At 45.7% G+C, this 21,355-nt stretch overlaps 1 protein-coding gene across 1 annotated transcript in view; it reads right to left on the bottom strand.

Annotated features, from left to right (window-relative positions):
- CPNE8 (copine 8) overlaps window positions 1–21,355 on the bottom strand; it is a 250,977-nt gene that overhangs the window by 186,981 nt on the left and 42,641 nt on the right. The gene's annotated exons all lie outside the window — the stretch shown is intronic.

Consider the following 21,355-nt stretch of genomic DNA (forward strand, 5'->3'; position numbering starts at 1 on the left):
TCCCCAGTATTTATAGGAAGCAGTCACTCACATATTACAGTTTATGAGCCAAGTTTTGAGGAGAATTTTCTTATACTCTATTACACAGTTGTTCCAAGAATCAGTTAGTTTTGCCTTCTCTTGTTGTAATTCTTCTGGTATCCACAGAACTAAAATGGGACTGTTGTGCAACAATCCCCCAGTGAGTTGGGGATACTGAATCTGCTTGCTAGACATACAGAAAGTCGATCACTGACATCTGGCTGGTGGAGAAAAGTAGGTATTTATGGCAAAGCACAGGGCATGGAGCGGGGCAACTAATGCTTAATTCCCAGGCTCCCCAAGGAATAAGGGGCGAAGGCTCTTCCAGACAGACACGGGAGCTGAGCGGTGCATGTTCATCGCGTGTCCAAGTCCTTGGTTGGTGGGTGGTACTCCTGCCTTTCCTTTGGTTGGTGAGGCTGTAGTCTTTAAGGAATTCATGGTGGAAGGTGGCCTTCAGTTGGTCCACGGGTTTACATGTAAGGAACAGTTACAAGTTCTGGAATTTCCTGCACGGACATGGAATTCCCCCATGGAAGAACACTGGCCGGCAGGACTGTAATCTGCTGGAGAAACAAATGACTCCTTGATTCCAGTGAGTAGGGCCAGCTGTGCCACTCCCTCAATTCAGGGAATTCCTGTTGATAAAGCACAGCCCAGGACACCTTGGACTGAGGAAGCTGGGTTCTGCCTTTGTATCATAAGGTTTGGGCTCTGGACTACCAATCCTGTGTGCTTTTAAAGTTCTGGGTCGCAGTTTGACTTGTAAAATAGGAGGCTGTCTATGTTAGAACAAGTGGAAACCAGGGCAGAAAATCCCACTTTCAACAGGAAGGCAGGCCTTAGCACAAAGAGAAATGCTGATTCTCCCTTTTGTCCTTGGCTTACACTCTTGCCATCTATCAGAATTCTAATGAGGGAATTTTAACCTTAGTTCTGAATAACATTATCCAATCAAGCAGGCAGTCTTATCAGAAAACCAACTTTTATTAAAGTTCCAGGAAACACTCTCTTTATAATAGGAAAAGAAAAGAACTATGCTAATCCTCTAAAGCATGAAAACCATGAGCTTTCTCAAGTTTTGATAAGGCCACAGGCACAAAGTCTTGATGAAAAAAGACTGACCAGGGCTGTTACCAACTAACGGTCCCCAAGAATAACTAATTCACAGTGGCTTAGGACAGTGGGTAATAGCTCATCATGGACCAGTATCATACAAACCAGAACTCAGGTATCTAATCAACATTGCAAAAATGTTGAGCATTTACTTTCAACAAAATATTAATGATAGCCATATATATTGAGTACCTCCTTTGTTCCAAGCCTTTTTTACATATTAGTATTTTTTACTTTGTAATTATACTTTTTTATAAGAGTCATGATTACTCTCATGGCAGAAAGGAAGTAACAGAGAGAGAGCGAGAGAGCGAGAGAGATCCGCCACCCATCTGCAGGTTCTTTCCCCAAATGCACACAATAGCTAAGGCTGGACCAAGCCAAAGTCAGCGGCTGAGAACTCTGTGCACACATTTGGATCATCTGTTTCAACTCTCCCATCTGTAAGACAGGACTCACAGTGTCTGCCATCTCTAAAGTAATGGGGTGGGGCCGGCGCTGTGGTGCAGTGGGTTAATGCCTTGGCATGAAGCACTGGCATCCGACATGAGTGCCGGTTTGAGACCCGACTGCTCCACTTCTGATCCAGCTCTCTGCTATGCCCTGGGAAAGCAGTGGAAGATGGCCCAAGTCTTTGGGCCCCTGCACCCATGTGGGAGACCTGGAAGGAGCTCCTGGCTCCTGGCTTTGGATTGGCTCAGCTCCGGCCATTGCAGCCATCTGGGGAGTAAACCATCGGATGGAAGATCTCTCTCTCAGGGCCAGCGCTGTGGCTCACTTGGTTAATCCTCTGGCATCCCATATGAGCGCTGGGTTCTAGTCCTGGTTGCTTCTCTTCCAGTCCAGCTCTCTGCTGTGGCTGGGGAATCCAATGGAGGATGGCCCAAATGCTTGGGCCCCTGCACCCGCATGGGAGACTAGGAGGAAGCACCTGGCTCCTGGCTTCGGATCGGTGTAGCTCCGGCCACGGTGGCCATTTGGGGGGTGAACCAATGGAAGGAACACCTTTCTCTGTCTCTCTCTGTCCAAAAATAAAAATAAAAAAGATCTCTCTCTCTCTCTCTCTCCCTCTCCCTCTCTGCCTCTCCTCTCTTTGTGTAGCTCTTTCATATAAATAAATAAATCTTAAAAAAATAAATAATAAAATAAAGTAATGGGGTATGTGTTTAGCAGATCCCTTGGGACACCCACATCCCACACTGGATGTGTATGGGTTTAAGTCCTGGCTCTGCTCCCAATTCCAGCCCCTGTACACCCTGCGAACCAAGAGGTAATGACACAAGTACCTAGATGCCTGCCATCCATGTGCATGACCCAGATGGAGTTCCAGGCTCCTGGCTTCAGGCTGTGGGCATTAGTGGGGTAAATCAGTGGATGGAGTATCTCTCTCTCTCTCTCTCTCTCTGTCTCTGTCTCTGGCTTCACCCTGCCCCCCACACCTCTGCCTTTTTTTTTTTAAAGATTTTTATTTATTTATTAGAGAGGTAGAATTGCAGACTGTGAGATGGAGAGACAGAGAGAAAGGTCTTCCCTCTGTTGGTTCATTCCCCCAAATGGCCCAAATGGCCGGAGCTTCATCGATCCGAAGCCAGCAGTCAGGTGTTTCTTCCCAGCCTCTCATGTGGGTGCAGAGGTCCAAGCACTCGGGCCATCCTCCACTGCCTTCCCAGGCCACAGCAGAGAGCTGGATTGGAAGGGGAGCAGCTGGGACCAGAACTAGTGCCCATATGGGACGCCAGTGCCACATGCAGAAGATTAACCTACTGTGCCACAGCACCAGCCCCTCTGCCTTTCAAATAAATGAGTAAATAAATAAATAAATCTTTTATAAAAATCTGTATTCTTTCTAAGATCTTCCTCTACATAAATACAGGACAAGTTAGGTCCAACAATGAACCTATCCAAGGGCTCTAACGACAACAAGAGAACACAGCCAAACAAACAGCCATGCCCTGTACAGCTGGAGCTCACTTACTTGAAAACAGTAGTGTAGGGGCCAAGGAGCTGAAGCATCAAACCTGTCCGAATGAACCTTCAGCAACTCCATGCAACTGGCAGAAGGGCTTCCAGACCAGAACAGAGAGCACCTAACAGGAAGTGCACAACACTCCCAAACAGAAATTTCCCCAGCCCCTAAGGTAGACTTTATTCCCAACCCACACTCAAGGAAATTCGGATACAGCGAAACACCCCAGGGAAGGCCTGCTGAGTTGTTACCCCGCAGCTCCTCGGGATCTATGCGCATCACAACACCCACCAGCCTGTGTTTTATGGAACACTGGCTTGTCAGCCATCGGGGTGGCTGAGAATTTTCTGCTATCTCTAGTGAAGATTAATGTGTAGCCATTAAAATTCTGGTTTTAGCTGATCATCTATAAATTATGACTATATCCATTACACTATGTCTTCTGACACATGGTGCTGAAATTGCTCTTGGCTCTATCACTGGCGATCTTCATATTGCTAAACCTACTGGTCCCTTTTTAGCCCTCATCTCACCAGAACTCTCAGCAGCACTGGACACAGGCGTCCACACTTCCCTTCGGATGCACCACCCCCTTCACGTGCCTCCTGTTGTCAGATCTCACACCCTGAGCATTCCATCTTTTGTCAGAGCAGTTACGGGTCTTTCCTCATCTCTCTGTCTTCACTTTTCAGTTAGGTTACATCACTTGTTCCTGCTATGGCTACAACACATCCTGGTCCAAACTTAGGCGTCATCAATGTGTTTGCAGTAAAAGGACAGAACTTTGGGAAGCGGTCAGATTCTAAGGGCGCCTGCTTTGTGCATGGGATCGAGGCTCTTAGGAAAGAAGTGCCATGCAGTACAGGATTCCACATCACTGGTCCTTCCACCTTCGGCCATGCGAGGACACAGCAAACAGGCTCTCACCAGATATCAGCACAGACACCTTGGGCTGCTTAGTCTCAAGAACTGTGAAACACAAATCTACATTCCTGATCAACTGTGCAGACACAGGCTTTCTTTTGCAGCAGCTCAAAATGGACTAAGGCAGCTCCTGTGGCTTTAAGTCTTGTCTACAGAACGCCAGTTTCCACATGTGTGCCATCAGCCCAGACTCACCTCTTGTACTACACAGGACAAATGCACCTGTTTGATTTATACCTGTTTAGATGATTAGGGCCTGGTATTGTTCTGTAGCACATAACGTGCCCCCATGTGGGCACTGCTTTGAGTCCGGGCTGCTCCACTTCCGATCCAGCTCCCTGTTGGTGCGCCTGGGAAATCAGCATAAGATGGCCCAAGTACTTGGGCTCCTGCACCCATGTGGGAGACCCAGCTGCAACTCCTGACTCCTGACTTCAGCTTGCCTCAGCCCCAGCCATTGGAGCCATTTGGGAGTGAACCAGCAGATGGTTCATTGTCTTTTTCTATTTCTCACCCTCTCTGTCTTTAACTCTTCCCATCAAATAAATAGAATACATCTTTAAAAATAAATGAGAACTGGTTTACTATGCAGTATCAATAATACGTTATTCAGAGGTCAAAAAAAAATCAAAGGTGTTATATAGTATCAATTTTGATCAACTACACACAAATAAAAACAAGATGGCAAAGCAATACAGCTATCATCCCTTCTCATTATTTTTTATTTGTTATGCATTTCTGAGTGTTCTTAATTTCTTACAATGAGCATGTTTTACTTTGAAAATCTCAAACTTTTAAAGCAGTGTTCCTAGTTTTAATTCATTATATTATGAAATATGAAAACTGTCAGTAACAAGAAATTCACAGGTACCTTATGACTGGCTTAGCTCATGGGAAATATGCAAGCTCTTTCCCAAAGGCAGGAATATATTAGCTATCAACCAAGTGATTAATCTTTCTGACCTGAAATAAAATTTAGGTCTTAGCTAATGTCTTATACGGCTAAATAAAAAATGCCTGATTCTTTGAAAAATGTGCAGTTGCATATCATTCTATGTGGATCGGAGGGACTCAAGTTTTGAGAAATGATAATTATTAATATTTGTTGATGGCAATATACCCAAAAACAACTACACTGGTAAGAATTGTAACTTGTGTCCTAAATGTCTTGTTCTGAATACCCATGCTTGCAGATTACCCAAGTACCTACAAAGCTGATTACAATCGTTTCTGGCACAAGAAACGCAGACAACTGTGTGGAGAGTCTGGCACTTTCACATAACAATACGGTATTAGTACAGGATTAGGTTATTTAAAAATCTGGAATGTGTTAATTCACCAATTATGAAAGCTTTTCATCAATTTTAAAAAGTCAAATTTTACTAAAACATGAAAACTTGTTCCCTGTAAAACTTTAAATGAAAAACAAAAATCAATTCGCAAGCAAGTCTTTGAAAGTTTTCCTTGGGACCAGCACTGTGGCGCAGCGAGTTAAAACCCTGGCCTGAAGCAGCAGCATCATTTGTCAACTGAAGTGAAAGCGATGAAGGAAGAAGGTCATCGCAGCCAGCGCACATCTTTAACCCAATCATTACATTATAATTCAATCTTAGTCGCCGTGATACACACAGGACGGTGCCCAGATGACACAGGAGCCAGGGGTAAATCTGGGGGCAGAATATTCGGACAGAATAGGAAAACTTGATTGACAGCTGTAAATATCCAACCTGTGTAAGAATGCCGGCCGGCGCCGCGGCTCACTAGGCTAATCCTCCGCCTTGCGGCGCCGGCACACCGGGTTCTAGTCCCGGTCAGGGCACCGATCCTGTCCCGGTTGCCCCTCTTGCAGGCCAGCTCTCTGCTGTGGCCAGGGAGTACAGTGGAGGATGGCCCAAGTGCTTGGGCCCTGCACCCCATGGGAGACCAGGAGAAGCACCTGGCTCCTGCCATCGGATCAGTGCAGTGCGCCGGCCGCAGCGCACCTACCGCGGCGGCCATTGGAGGGTGAACCAACGGCAAAAGGAAGACCTTTCTCTCTGTCTCTCTCTCACTGTCCACTCTGCCTGCCAAAAATAAAAAAAAATAAAATAAAAAATAAAAAAATATCCAACCTGTGTAAGAATGCCAACCACGTGCACACCCAGGCACACACAACCACACAAGGAGGAGGCACTTCCTCTTAGTCTTCCTCTCAGAAGACAAACACTGGCTTCCCAGGGAACCCTCCAGCTCCTCTTCCTCTAGGGAAAGACATGTATTCCTCGAAGCAACACATAATCCAAGATTTTTTTTTTTCACAAGTCAGCTTTCCGAAACTCATTTATTCTAAGTAGGAAAACTGAATGTCTTATCTAGATCTCACATCAGATACAGCTACCACTGGGCCTCACATCACACACAGCTACCGCTGGGCCTCACATCACACACAGCCACCACTGGGCCTCACAGCCCACACAGCCACAGCTGGGCCTCACCTCACACACTGCCACAGCTGGGCCTCACATCACACATAGCCACAGCTGGGCCTCACATCACACACAGCCACAGCTGGGCCTCACCTCACACACTGCCACAGCTGGGCCTCACATCACACACAGCTACACCTGGGCCTCACATCCCACACAGCCACAGCTGGGCCTCACATCAGATATAGCCACAGCTGGGCCTCACATCACACACAGCTACACCTGGGCCTCACATCACACACAGCCACACCTGGGCCTCACATCAGATACAGCCACAGCTGGGCCTCACATCACACACAGCCACAGCTGGGCCTCACATCACACACAGCTACACCTGGGCCTCACATCCCACACAGCCACAGCTGGGCCTCACATCACACACAGCCACAGCTGACCTCACATCACACACAGCTACAGCTGGGCCTCCCATCACACACAGCCACAGCTGGGCCTCACATCACACACAGCCACAGCTGGGCCTCACATCACACACAGCCACAGCTGGGCCTCCCATCACACACAGCCACAGCTGGGCCTCCCATCACACACAGCCACAGCTGGGCCTCACATCACACACAGCCACAGCTGGGCCTCACATCACACACAGCCACAGCTGGGCCTCACATCACACACAGCCACAGCTGGGCCTCACATCACACACAGCCACAGCTGGGCCTCCCATCACACACAGCCACAGCTGGGCCTCCCATCACACACAGCCACAGCTGGGCCTCACATCACACACAGCTACAGCTGGGCCTCCCATCACACACAGCCACAGCTGGGCCTCACATCACACACTGCCACAGCTGGACCTCACATCAGATACAGCCACAGCTGGGCCTCACATCAGATACAGCCACAGCTGGGCCTCACCTCACACACTGCCACAGCTGGGCCTCACATCACACACAGCTACAGCTGGGCCTCACATCACACACAGCCACAGCTGGGCCTCACCTCACACACAGCCACAGCTAGGCCTCCCATCACACACAGCCACAGCTGGGCCTCCCATCACACACAGCCACAGCTGGGCCTCACATCACACACAACCACAGCTGGGCCTCACATCACACACAGCCACACCTGGGCCTCACATCACACACAGCTACAGCTGGGCCTCACATCACACACAACCACAGCTGGGCCTCACAGCAGATACACCCACAGCTGGGCCTCACATCAGATACAGCCACAGCTGGGCCTCACATCACACCCAGCTACAGCTGGGCCTCACATCACACACAGCCACAGCTGGGCCTCACATCACACACAGCTACACCTGGGCCTCACATCCCACACAGCCACAGCTGGGCCTCACATCACACACAGCCACCGCTGGGCCTCTCATCACACACAGCTACAGCTGGGCCTCACATCAGATACAGCCACAGCTGGGCATCACATCAGATACAGCCACAGCTGGGCCTCACATCAGATACAGCCACAGCTGGGCCTCACCTCACACACTGCCACAGCTGGGCCTCACATCACACACAGCTACACCTGGGCCTCACATCCCACACAGCCACAGCTGGGCCTCACATCACACACAGCTACACCTGGGCCTCACATCACACACAGCTACACCTGGGCCTCACATCACACACAACCACAGCTGGGCCTCACAGCAGATACACCCACAGCTGGGCCTCACATCAGATACAGCCACAGCTGGGCCTCACATCACACCCAGCTACAGCTGGGCCTCACATCCCACACAGCCACAGCTGGGCCTCACATCACACACAGCTACACCTGGGCCTCACATCCCACACAGCCACAGCTGGGCCTCACATCCCACACAGCTACAGCTGGGCCTCACATCCCACACAGCCACAGCTGGGCCTCACATCACACACAGCTACACCTGGGCCTCACATCACACACAGCCACAGCTGGGCCTCACATCACACACAGCCACCGCTGGGCCTCTCATCACACACAGCTACAGCCACCGCTGGGCATCACATCAGATACAGCCACAGCTGGGCCTCACATCAGATACAGCCACAGCTGGGCCTCACATCCCACACAGCCACAGCTGGGCCTCACAGCAGAAACAGCTACAGCTGGAGATGTACATGTACACTCACACACAGTCTACTGACTTCCTTGTAGCTCTTTGGTTCAGATATTATTTCACAAAAGGGACTTTTATTTTCAGAGTCTTCTGTAATGAATTTACACTAGATCTTTACGAACCCAACAAAGGCAATTAAATCAAATTTCTGTACTTTCCACAAAGAACTCCATGAATTTTAAATTAGACATGAAATTTAAATGTTATAACTTTAGATAAAACACTTTCAAAAATTAAATCATACTCAAAATAACAATATTTTAAGAGCTTGCTTTTCATATGTCACTGTCAGCTATTATTCTGGATTAGTGATTTATTTTACTATCTGAAAAAAAAAAAAAATACTAAGTTCACCAGGAGTTCCCCTACTGTGAAATAAGCTACTTTCATCACATGTCAGGTCTTCTTCTATATGAGACAAACACTTTGTAAAATGGAATAGCAAGATTTTAATTTGCCTAAATATGTTAATGTAGATCATTAAATTCATCCAAAAATAAACTTGAAAACTACAACTATAACGTAGACACACCAAACTTGAAGTCTTTGAATACCTACAAGTAGTTCTGCATAAAAATGTTCAATAAATTTAATTAACTCATTCTTTTAAAAGTAGGCAACAGAAGTGGGCATTTGGTACAGTGGTTAACATGTCCATTACAGGGGCTGACGCTGTAGTGTAGCACGCTACATCCTGTGGCGCTGGCATCCCATATGGGCGCCAGTTTGTGTTCCAGCTGTTACCCTTCCAATCCTGCTCTCTGCTAAGGCCTGGGAAAGCAGCAAAAGATGGCCCAGGTGCTTGGGCCCCTGTACCCACGTGGGAGACCAGGAAGAAGCTCCTGGCTTTGGATTGCCCCAGCTTTGGCACTGCAGCCATAGGGGCAGTGAATCAGAGTATCAGAGACCTTTCTTTTTGTCTCTCCATTAAGATCCCTCTATCCTGTGTCACAGCACATGGGTTTGAGTCCCAGCTCAGGCACCAGGCTCCAGCTTCCTACTCACATACTCCCTGCAAGGTAGCAGGTGATGCTCAAGTACGTGGGTTCCTGTCACCCACACTGGAGACAGACTGAGTGCCAGCTCCTGACTTCTGCTTCAGCCCCAGCCACTGCAGGTACGTGGGGTCAATCAGCCACGGGGACCACTCTGTCTCTCAAAAAAATTAATCATTTAAAAAGCAGCCAATGCTAAACTTAATAGATTCAAAACTAACTTCTGCTCAATTATCCCGAAAATCCCCCAGAGCAATAATTTCTAATTTTTTGAAGATTTAATTTCAAGGGGCTGGTACTGTGAAGTAGTGAGGTAAGGCACAGCCTGTACCACCAGCATCCCATGTGGGTACCAGTTCTTGTCCCAGCTGTTCCACTTCCGATCTAACTCCCTGCTAATGCATCTGGGAAAGCAGCAGGAGATGGCACAGGTCACTGGGCCCCTGCATCCATATGGGAGACCGGAGGAATTCCATGGCCCCTGGATTTCGCCTGGCCCAGTTCCAGCCACTGTAGCCACTTGGGGTGTGAACTAGCAGAGAAAAGCTCTCTCTCTTTATAGCTCTCCCTCTGTCTGTAACTCTGCCTCTCAAATAATTATCTTTAAAAAAACAAATCTGAAAAAATGATTAAATTTCATTACTGCCTTTAAATCATTTCTTTATCTGGAAGGCAGAGAGATAAAACAGCCAGAGACAGACTTTCCATTCTTTTGTTCACTCCCCAAATACGGGCTATCGCAAGGGTTGGGGCTGGGGCTAAGACTGAAGTCAAAGGTAGGAATTCAATCGGGACCGCCCACCTGGGTAACTGGGACCCAAGTACTTAAGCCATCACCTCTGGCCATCTCAAGTGCCCATAAGTCAAAAGCTGGAATCAGAAGTGGAGCTGGGATTTGAACCCAGGCCCTCTCATATGGAATGGAGGTATCTTAACCACTACACCAAAAGCCTATTTCCTTTTCAAAATTGTTGGTGGGGCCGACATTGTGGCACAGCTGGCTAGGCCACTGCCTGCAACAGCAGCGTCTCCTGCCACAGCACCAGTGCAAGGTTCAGCTGTTCTGCTTCTGATCCAGCTCCGTGCTAATGGACCCGGGAAGCCAGCAGAAGCTGGCCCAAGGACCTGGGGTCCTGCCATCCACATGGGACACCTGGATGGAGTTTCTGGCTCCCGCCTTTGGCCTGGCCCACCTCCTACCAACTGGGCAATTTGGATATAAGATCACTTTCTCTCTTCCATTCAGATGGAAGATCTCTTTCTCTGTCTCCCCTTCTCTCCCTGTCACTCTCCCTTCCAAATAAATCAAACAAAACTAAAAAAAATTTTTTTTGAATATACTTTCCCCCTTTCTTGAAAGTACTGTACCAAACATACCCTCTAAGCACCGTTTCATTCAGCAGTGGTATCCTTAATGCTCAAGGCCTGCTTTTCTGAGATTTGCTAATTTAATCTTCTCTTGAGAAGTATTCAGACAAAAAGGGACATTGCAAATCTAAGTGTACCCATTAGCATCTACACTGAAAAGTGATCACAACCAAGTTTCGCTTTGGCCAATGGAGAACATTATTTCACACCAACTCATTCCCTGGGAACACCCAGAGAACAGAGCACAGGGCCAAATATTTGCATAATCTCTTTGGAGGCAGAGGGCTCAGCAGCTGAAGGCCACACCTCCGCCAGCCCCATGTATCAGATGACCCCTCCCTGGAGGGTACCGCAGCTTACCTGGGATCTGGGGACAGTTCTATGGAACCACTTCCCTTTCCAAAGTTTGGTGAAGAGGAGGGCTCGCTCTCCCTCTCGCCCTTTGTGGACCTGGGGAAAGCAGGGTATGCAAGCCCCTCTTCACCCCTCCTGGCCCACTCTCCCTAAATAAAGCCCTAGTGTTTGCTGCTCACTCTGTAAATAAACCTCATCGTGCGGCACCCTGTGGTTGTGCCTGCACTTAGAATTCTTCTCTGAGTAAAAGGCAAGAGCCTAAATAGGAGTCTAGGCCTAACCTCGCCCAAAACAGATCCAGACAGAGACACAGTTACAATTTTTGGAGCCATACACTTGGAGAACAAAGATGGAAAACAGCCCTGTGGGGCTCTGATATGGAAAGGAGAGGCTGAGCTACTCATTAACATCGGCCCTCACCCAGCCAAGGAGACAAAGGAGACAAAAAATCTGCAAACACAAGGGCACCATTCATGGAGCTCCTGTGTTTCTTTCCACTCTTCAGTTTATTTAAACCTTTTAAAAAGGAGAAAGAGACTTAAACAAGCCAGCCAGCCAAGGTTTAGCAACACCAACAGGCAGACTTTCTTTAACTAAATTGTAGCAGGCCTCTCCTACCTTGCTATTTCTCCAGGAATAAACGAAACCCACTCCACAGAAGCGCAAGGTCACCCAAAACTCCAAGTGCTCTCTCCTTTTTCCTACACAACACCAGCAATTACCCTGAGACAGGAGATCTCCCAGCTCTGACGCAGTGGCTTGTGGCACACCAACACTGCTGGTACGAAAACGCAAAGGCAGCTCAAACACACCACTTGGTTTTTTGACGTTACCGGAGAGATGTCAACACAGCCCAAAGTTAGGGGATCAACTCTGGAGAGAAGAAAAGTTCCTTTGTAGTGTGGATGGAATACGATCTGCTACCCAAAACTCATGTGGAAGTTAAACCTAACTCAACCTAACTGCAGTGCTTAGAGGTGAGGCAGCAGGAAAGTGATAGGATTAGGTCAGGAGGGTGGAGCCGCATACTTGGATCCTGGTGGCCTTACCAGAAGGCAGGGAAAGAACACAGAGACACTGGCATTCCTCCCATGATGGGATAGGTGCAGCCAAGGGGGAACCTGGGTCCCACTGTTTGAACTGCAAACCTCCAGAACCGGGAGCCAAAATAAAACTCTTTTCTTTCTAAGATTTTATTTATTTGATAGGCACAGTAACACAAAGGGAGAGATGTTTTCCACCTGCTGGTTAACTGTCTAAAAGGCCGTAATACCAGGTCTGGGTGAAGGCAAAGCCCAGAATTCCATCCTTGGCTCCTAAGAGGGTGGCATGGCCCAAGTACTTGAGCCATCTCCTGTTGCTTTCCCAGGCACAAGAGCAGAAACCTGGATCAGAACAAAGAAGCAGGAGTCTGACTGGCCCTCTGACATGGGACGCCTGCATGCCAACCACCAGTCCCGAAACTCTCTTCTTCATAAAGTCAGCCTGTCGCAGGTATCTCAATATGGCAATGAAAACCAAACTAATACAATTAGTGTAAGCCCAACAGTAGTTATTACAGAAGTAATGAAGTAATGAAGAAAAGAGAATTTCCAGATTACAATGGTGAGGCAAACAAAAATGAAGCAGGAAATCTTAGAAGAATTAACCATAGTTTTGAAGATGACGTGACTGACCAGAAAGCTCGATGAAGTTATCAAAACTTTCTGATCCCAGACACCTCAGAGTTTAAGAAAAGCCAAAGGATCAAAGTCGATTCACAAACAAAATTCTCATCTAAAAAGAATTAAAGAGCAGAATAATATCTCTGGGGCTGGTGCTGAAGTTAATCCTCTGCCTGCGGCACCAGCATCCCACATGGGTGCTGGTTCCAGTCCCAGTCACTCTTCTTTTGTTTGAGCTTTTTGCTGTGTCCTGGGAAAGCAGTGGAAGATGGCCCAAGTGCTTGGACCCCTGCACCCACGTGGGAGAGCTGGAGGAAGCTCCTGGCTCCCAGCTTCAGATCGGCCCAGCTCTGGCCGTTGTGGCCATTTGGGGAGTGAACCAGCAGATGGAAGACCTTTCCCTCTATCTCTCCCTCTCCCTGTCTGTAACTCTGTCAAAGAAATAAATAAAATATTTTTAAAAAGAATAATACCTCCACTAGAAATGAAAGCCGAAAGACAGATGCAGCCCAGTACTACAGCAAGATGGCAGAATCAAGAGACCCCAGGGACCTCCATGCTGTCACAGGGACCCCGATTAAACAACACACAGACCTACCCCTTCTGTGCACAATGTACAAACCAATGAAATGCTTCTTAAGGTAAACTCAGTGTCAGCTGCACCCCACCAAAGTCATGACACTATCTGTGACACTCACTGTTCATGGCACAGCACTGGGAAACTGAGAGCAAACTCCAAGATCCTAGCTGCTCCATGCGATGAAGAAATGAAGACGAAACCACGCACTCATTGTTCCGAGGTTTGGGGAACGGGGGCTGCCTGAAGGATCAGCTTCTGTAGTGCCTGCCTCCCAGAGCTAACGAGAAAAGGCCCCGAATCAGGGGCCACTGAGAAGAAAAGCAGGGATGTGACTGACACACACTCGTTCTCCACAGTCTCGCCTTTGAGGCCACCTGTGTGAGTATCCAAGGAGAAGCGAAGCCCTGAGGCTCACACACACACCCAGCATTCTGGCTTTTCAGTGGGTGCCAAAAGTGACTTCCGCTTGGCTTGTCTCATTGCACTGATAGAACCCGACATGTTCTAGAAGCCTGGACACAACTGCAGTAAGAAATCTGGGTGGCTGGATGCTGCTCCCAAAGATCATGGCACTGCACACAGATGCTCAGACAATATGGTGGTCTTTCTCTCACAGAGGGGAAAACAAAGTGTGGCGCGCGTCCAACACTGAAGCTCTTCCAAGCCTGGGAGTGTGTGCAGCAACTGGGTTCAGTCTGGCTCAACGAGGGGGCTGTCAGGACCCAGCACATTCTAGAAGCCTGGGACCCACCAACAAGAAAGAGGGCTGGGTGGACCACGGCAGCACTGCAGACAGACAGCAGAGGAGGCAAAGCACTGTAAGCAGCTGCAAAGTAAGTAACACATCTCTGCAGCTGCTGATTCCACGCCGCCAGTCTGAAGATGAGTCACCAAGAGACAGGCTTTGAGCGGACCGGAGAACTCGGAGCTCCACTGACTGCTGAGGGCCGTCACTGCAGGAAGCCCGTCCACAAAGACCCAGAGGGACTCTTTCTTCAAATGCACAACTACCAGCACAAAGTTATAAAGGGGCAGGAACAGGAAAATACGGCTCAGAAAAATGCAGAAAATAAATTTTCAAAGAATCACTGGCATATGAATTACCCAAAATACCCACCATAAACAGTCCCAACAAGCTCACGAAAGTGAAGCATAAAGAAATGAGAATACCAGTACAGAGAAATTATTTTAAAAAATATCAAAAAGATGCCTGCATTGTGGCACAGAAAGTTAGGCAGTTGGTGCAGTGCTGGCATCCCATATGAGCTCCAGTTCAAGTCCCGCAGTTCCACTTCCAATTCACTCTCTACTAATGTGCACAGGAAAGATGGCCCAAGTGTTTGGGCTTCTACCACCCACGGGGGAGACCTGGATGGCGTCTCGATCTCATGGCTTCGGCCTGGCCCAGCCTTGGCCAAGGCAGCCATCTGGGGTGTGATCCAGAGGATGGAAGGTTCCCCTCATCCCCCCCACTTACCCTCACTCTCTAACTATGTTTTTCAAATAAACAAAATAAACCTCTTTTTAAAAAGAAGTCTTGAAGCTGAAGAATATATAACTGAATTCAAGAATCCCACAAATTACATTCAACTACAGAACATCAAACAGAAGAATCTGGGAACCAAAAGACAGGTAACTTTAGGTCATCAACAACCACAAAGAGTAAAGAGAGGCCAGACATCATCTAGAGAGAGAGAAAGAGAGGGAAGGAGGGAGGGAGGGAGGGAGGCAGAATTCCAGACGCGCAGAGAGAGGAAGGCTCAGAACAACATATGGAGAAACAGTTTCTGGAAACTTCCAAAATCTGTCGGAGGAAATCGTCATCCAGATCAAGAGGTCCAACAGTTCCAGAGAAATCCACACCAAGACACACTATAATCACAATGTCAGAAGTCAGGGACAAAGAGCAAACACTGAGAGCAACAAGGGAAAAGTGACGCCTCCCACACAAAGCAGTGCCCACAGGAACCTCTCTGTCAGAAGGAGCTGGGTGACATTCTCAAAGTCTGGAGAGAAAAAACTGTCAATTCAAACCTGTGTACCTAGAAAAGCTGTTCTTAAAAAAAAAAAAAAAAAAAAAGGGAGAAATAGAAAAGCAAACACTGAGGAAGTTCATTACCACTAAACCCACCTTCAAGGAAGGATAAAGAGAGTTCAAGTTGAAACAAGAAAGATGCCAATTCCCTGGTGAAGGTAAACAAATACAGACTATTGCATTACTGCAACACTGGAGAATAATCACCTAACGCTAGTATAAAAGTCCAAAGATAAAAACATTAAAAATAACTATGGTACGGGAATCTGGCCAGCAGTTGTCATGTCCAAACACCATATTGGGGTGCCTGGGTCCAAGTCAGGGCCCTGATTTCAATACTAGACGATGTGAGGCAGCAGCTGATGGCTCAAGTAGTTGGGTCCCTGCCACCCACACAGGACACCTGGACTGAGTATCCAGGTCCTTGCTTCAGCCCCAACCAGGAGTCATTCTGAGCACTGGAGGAGTGAAACAGAGGATGGAACAGCTCTTTCTGTGTATGTGTGGATGGGCTGTTTTTCAGAATAATTTTTAAAAATAACTGACTATAAAGTCTAAAAGATGTACAATAAAACAAATGAAAAAATATGACATCAGTAACAAAGAGTGGAGATAGGTGTAACAAAATTAAGAGTTTTTGTATACAAATAAAGCTGTCATTAGATTCAAATAGACTGCTGTATTCCATATTGACCTGCAGTGCTGGCATTCATATGGACGCCAGTCTGTGTCCCAGATGCTCCACTTCTAATCCAGTTTCCTGCTAATGGCCTGGGAAAAGCAGCAGCAGATGGCGCAAGCACCGGGCCCCTGCCAACGAGGTACAAGACCAAAAAGAGCCTCCTGTCTCCTGGCTTCCACCTGGCCCTGCTCCGGACACTGCAGTCATTTGGGAAGTGAACCAGTGGATGGATGATCTAACTCTTTCAAATAAATAAATTATAAAATAAATAAAATAAAGAAAGATAACCTCAGGGTAAGCACACACATAAAAGAACAACAGAAAGGAATTAAAGTACATCAATACAAAACAAAATAAACAAATAAAATGAAAATGAAGATAGGAGAGTCCAGTAACACAGGACTAAAGAATTAGAAGATACAGTGACAAAGGAAGAGTAAATCCTTCACTATCATGATTACTTTCCTGATTACTGAAAGAATAAGAATAAAAACAAAATCAGTATATTGTATACAAGAAACTCACTGTAGACTTAAGGACATGTACATGGAAAATGAAAGGAAAGAAAAAGATATTCTATGTAAATGGAAATTGACAGAGAGCAGGGCAGCTGGACTCACACCACAAAAAATAGTTTCAAATCCAAAACTGTTGTAAGAGGCAAAGGAAGATACTATATAGTGACAAGAAAATAATCAGTAGGAAGATATGACAATTATATATTCGTGCAACATCATAGCACCATATATAAGGCAGACACAGACAGAACCGATGCACAATACAATACTAGTAGGATACTTCACTATCCCACTTTCAACAAAGATTACATAAACCAACAAGAAATGAAGAAAGAACAGTGGACTTGAACAGCATTATGAAACAAATGGAAATAACACAGACAGACCATTCCAACCAACAACAGCGGGATAGCACTCTCCAGTATAGATTATACACTGGATCACAAAATAAGCTAAAATAAGAGGAGCAACGTATCAACTATCTCTGCTGACCACAACAGATCAAACTAGAAACCCACAAGAAGAGAAAAACTGAGATTCACAAATCGAAGATGCCTGCATCCCCTACCAGGGTGCCTGGCTTCGGTATTTGCCTCCAGCTCCTCACTCCAGCTTCCTGCTAATTTGAACCCTGGGAGGCAGTAGCTTATGTGACTAAAGGAATCGGCTGCTATGGTTCATGTGGGAGACCTGGATTGAGTTTCCAGCTCCTGACATCAGCATGGGCCCAGCCCTGGCCACTGCCGGTATAAGAGGAATGAACAAGCACATGAAAGAGAGAGAGTGCTTTCACACACACACACACACACACATGCACACACACACAAACACCATCTCTCTCCACATATGTATATACATACATATTTAATAAATATGTTTAAACAAATACATCACTGTCCACTTATGCAATAAGAGTACATGACTTAAAAATTAATTTTAAACAGGTTTTTTTTCTCTGAAACTCTTTGTAATAGAATAGCAGCCACAATAAATATAGTCTATGAAATAAAAACTGATCAAAAAAATTTATATCCTCCTAAAACAAAGGATTAAAACTATTATCAACATGGAAGAACCAGGGACATACTGAAACTAGGCTTCTTTAAGGAATCTGCTACAGACCGACCTTGAATAACAAAAGCACTAGAGGAACACTGACACACAAAGTGAACATCACTTACAGAACTGTGAGAAAGCAAACGCTGTATGTAATGGTAACATCGTCTGCCAATGTTGATACATTGTAACATTATGTCAACCAGTAAGTGATGAGCTCCACTGACCTAAACGCCAAACATCAATGAGTACACACACCAAAAAAGAATGAGAGTGAGACATCATTTGCTGCCTGATAAATGTTCGCACCATCACCAATAGATTTGAGAAAACAAAGCTGTGTCTATTCAGCCTTCTGATTCACTCTGGCTAACTGCAAAAATTCAAAGAAAAAACATGATGAAATACACCAAAAAGCATACCAGTCAACAAGATGCTGACTGTGCAGCTACAGATCAAAGAGTCCAGACTCTGAGATAAATGGCAGTAAAAATATGTGAGTACAAGGAAGACATAAAATGCATACCTTTCTATGGTGTAATACTAAACTGTGATGCCAAGAGGTGCACAATGGTATGATAAAAGCATACAACACCCATCAGCTCACACGTGGAAGTCATTATTCTTGGGAGGGGCCTGAAGAAGGAAATGCACTGTTGGCCGAGTCCTATTTTTTGACCCTTACACTGGAAAAAGGGTATTTGCCTCATACCACAGTGATCATAACTCATGTTTTGCATTTTTTGATATTTTCTCAATAAACAAAACCAAAAAACTGAATATAAAATAGACTTCTCTTTAAAAACAACTGAGACAATTCACGGACAACGTAATTCCAACAGTGTACCAACAGAAATTGTAAAGGATTCCTTCTACACAATGAAAATGATCCTTGAAGGAAGCACAAAAATACATGAGAAAGAGAACTTAATACAGTGAGTACGCATAACAGCAAGTGAATGCACATGGTATAAAGTATTATGGGTGTTTATTCTACATGAAAAACTAACGTTTGTAGTTACAAGGACACCAAGATTAACAGTGGAGTTGATAGAATGTTTTAAGGATCAACAGTTTTCTGGGAAGTTGTAACAAAGCAAAGTTGTAATGCGTGAGAAAATATTTAGTCTGGGGCCAGTGCTGTGGCATACTGGGTAGAGCCTTCGCCAATGAAGCCGACATCTCATATGGGCACTGGTTTGAGTCCCAGCTGTTCCACTTCCAATCCAGCTCCCTGCTAATGCTCCTGGGAAAGCAACAGCAGGTGGCCCAGTGCTTGGGCCCTTGCACTCATGTGCGAGACCTAAAAGAAGCTCCAGGCTTTGACTTGCCCCAGCCCTAGCTGTTGCAGCCAACTGGGGAGTGAACCAGTGAATGGAAGATTCATTCTCTGTTTCTAACTCAGCCTTTCAAATAAAATAAATAATTCTTAAAAAAATTTTAGCCAAGTCTAAAACAGGAAAGAAAGGACAAAGAATTTTAAGCATGCAGATAAAATAAAAAGAATTATAAACTAGATTTAAACCCAAATACATCAATAATTTACTAATTAAAGATGATCTAAACGTTCCAAAAAAAATAATAAGGACTATTTTAGGATGGTTTTTTTTTTCAGCCCATCTATATGCTTTAAATGTAAAAATACAGTAAAGTTGAAGTAAATGAGAAGATAAACCATGTTAACAAAATACAAAAGAAACCCAGTTTATTCAAAATTATGCTAAGCAGAATTTAAACAGAGGAAAAATGAGAGCACTGGACAATTTGTCTCAGAAAGAACATGCGCTCAGAGACTTCGGGAGGCATTTACAAAGCACACAGACGCACACCTGCCAAGGGGCAAGACCTGTCCACTGGGTAAACCTCGCACAATTTAGGTGCCAGGATAAAGGACAGGCACGTATAAAAACTCACTGAATAAAGGAAGAAATAAGTCCACAGAGAAAAAAAAAGAAGAAAGGTATAATGGCAGAGAGACATGTACACACTCTCCAAGTATCCCCTAGTATACTATCCGCTGAAGACCCTTCAAAATAGTTATAAACTACAAAAAGGAAAACACAGCTATTGGGTAGGGAAGGCTGGTGGATACCACTGGAAGCAAGTGATCAAATTAACCTAATCAGAAATGTGACAATGGAAATGTGTCACCACAGGACAAGATGCAAGTAGAGCACCATGTACCTTCTGTGACATCTCACCCAGAGCTGTACCACGAGAAATAAAATCAGAATGAGTACCATTCTTCAAAGCAGTTGGCATTCCATCTTCAAAGTATCAAAGTCATGAAAAACTAGCAAAGACCGAGAGAGCACTCAGGACACTGTGGACAGGAGACCCCACCCCAGCGGGAAGACCGCCAGAGGCAACAGGCAATGCAGCTGGTATTCATGTACACCAATCTGTATACTGGAATAGGGGTTGAGGGTTAGACAGCAGAAATCTGAGCACAGCAGTGTTGATTCTCTCATTCTCATCGTCACATTACAGCTGTGAGGGAGTCTGTCCTGCATGCAATAACGCATTGTTGTTAGGGCAGCATGTCAACAACTTACTCTGAAATGGGTCAAAGAAAAACAATCCTTTGTACCACATTTCCAATTTTTTGGTAAGTTTGGCATAGTTTCAAAAATAAAAAACAACCACTTTGAATCTAGAAGTAATTAAAGTACAACACCCTGAACCTGTTGGATATGGCTAACACTTCTTTAAAAAGAAATGCAGAATCTAAGATTCACACATTAGAAAAGCAAAGTGATTAAAAAGAAATGTGATCAGGGTTCAGTGTCACAAGATGGAACAGAACGGGAATAATCAGCGTTTCAAAGCAGAGCTAATTGCCTTGGAGAGACACAACCCCCACGGTTTATCAAGAACTTCAGCTTGCTTCTCATCAAACACCGGTTAGAGAATCTGAAACTACCTATAATGTGAACTGTTTACAAGTAACTCCAAGAGTGGATCATCTCTGGACGACTGAACACTCACTCACAGAAGTCCAGTGCCACGTTCCGGGAACCTCTCAAGGCACAGACTACGTCTTCAGCGGTGCCGCTGGCCGCCTCCACTTGCCACTGAGAGACGTCCATATTTTCATCACTTGTGGCACTGAAGTGTCCCTAGCTCTGTGAAAGACCCATCACTGCAAGAGCTTTACACAATTCACAATTCACAATCATTAGACGGAATTTATTGTAGATAAGAAGACCATTCTAATGGTGTCAGACACAATTTTTAAATTGCAAGTTTCAAGTACAGATTAATTGTAAACAGTATTTCTATTTCTCTGGAGCACTTGTTCCAACATATTTTAAGTTCTTTTCTCACTTATTCCCCGCTTAGTAGCCAAAAGTAACTCATCTCAGAACATAAAATCATATGGCTCATTACCTCTCGCTTTTGCAAAATGCACCTGAACTCAGGCAAACACAACCACCACACTACTGGGATGAAACTGATACTCAAAACTGGTAAACTGACAGCACTATTATAGTGGTATTACCGGGAAAGCTCTCCAACTGCACT

This window comes from Lepus europaeus, chromosome 6 (genome assembly GCF_033115175.1).
Source record: "Lepus europaeus isolate LE1 chromosome 6, mLepTim1.pri, whole genome shotgun sequence".
In the NCBI taxonomy this organism is placed as follows: domain Eukaryota; kingdom Metazoa; phylum Chordata; class Mammalia; order Lagomorpha; family Leporidae; genus Lepus; species Lepus europaeus.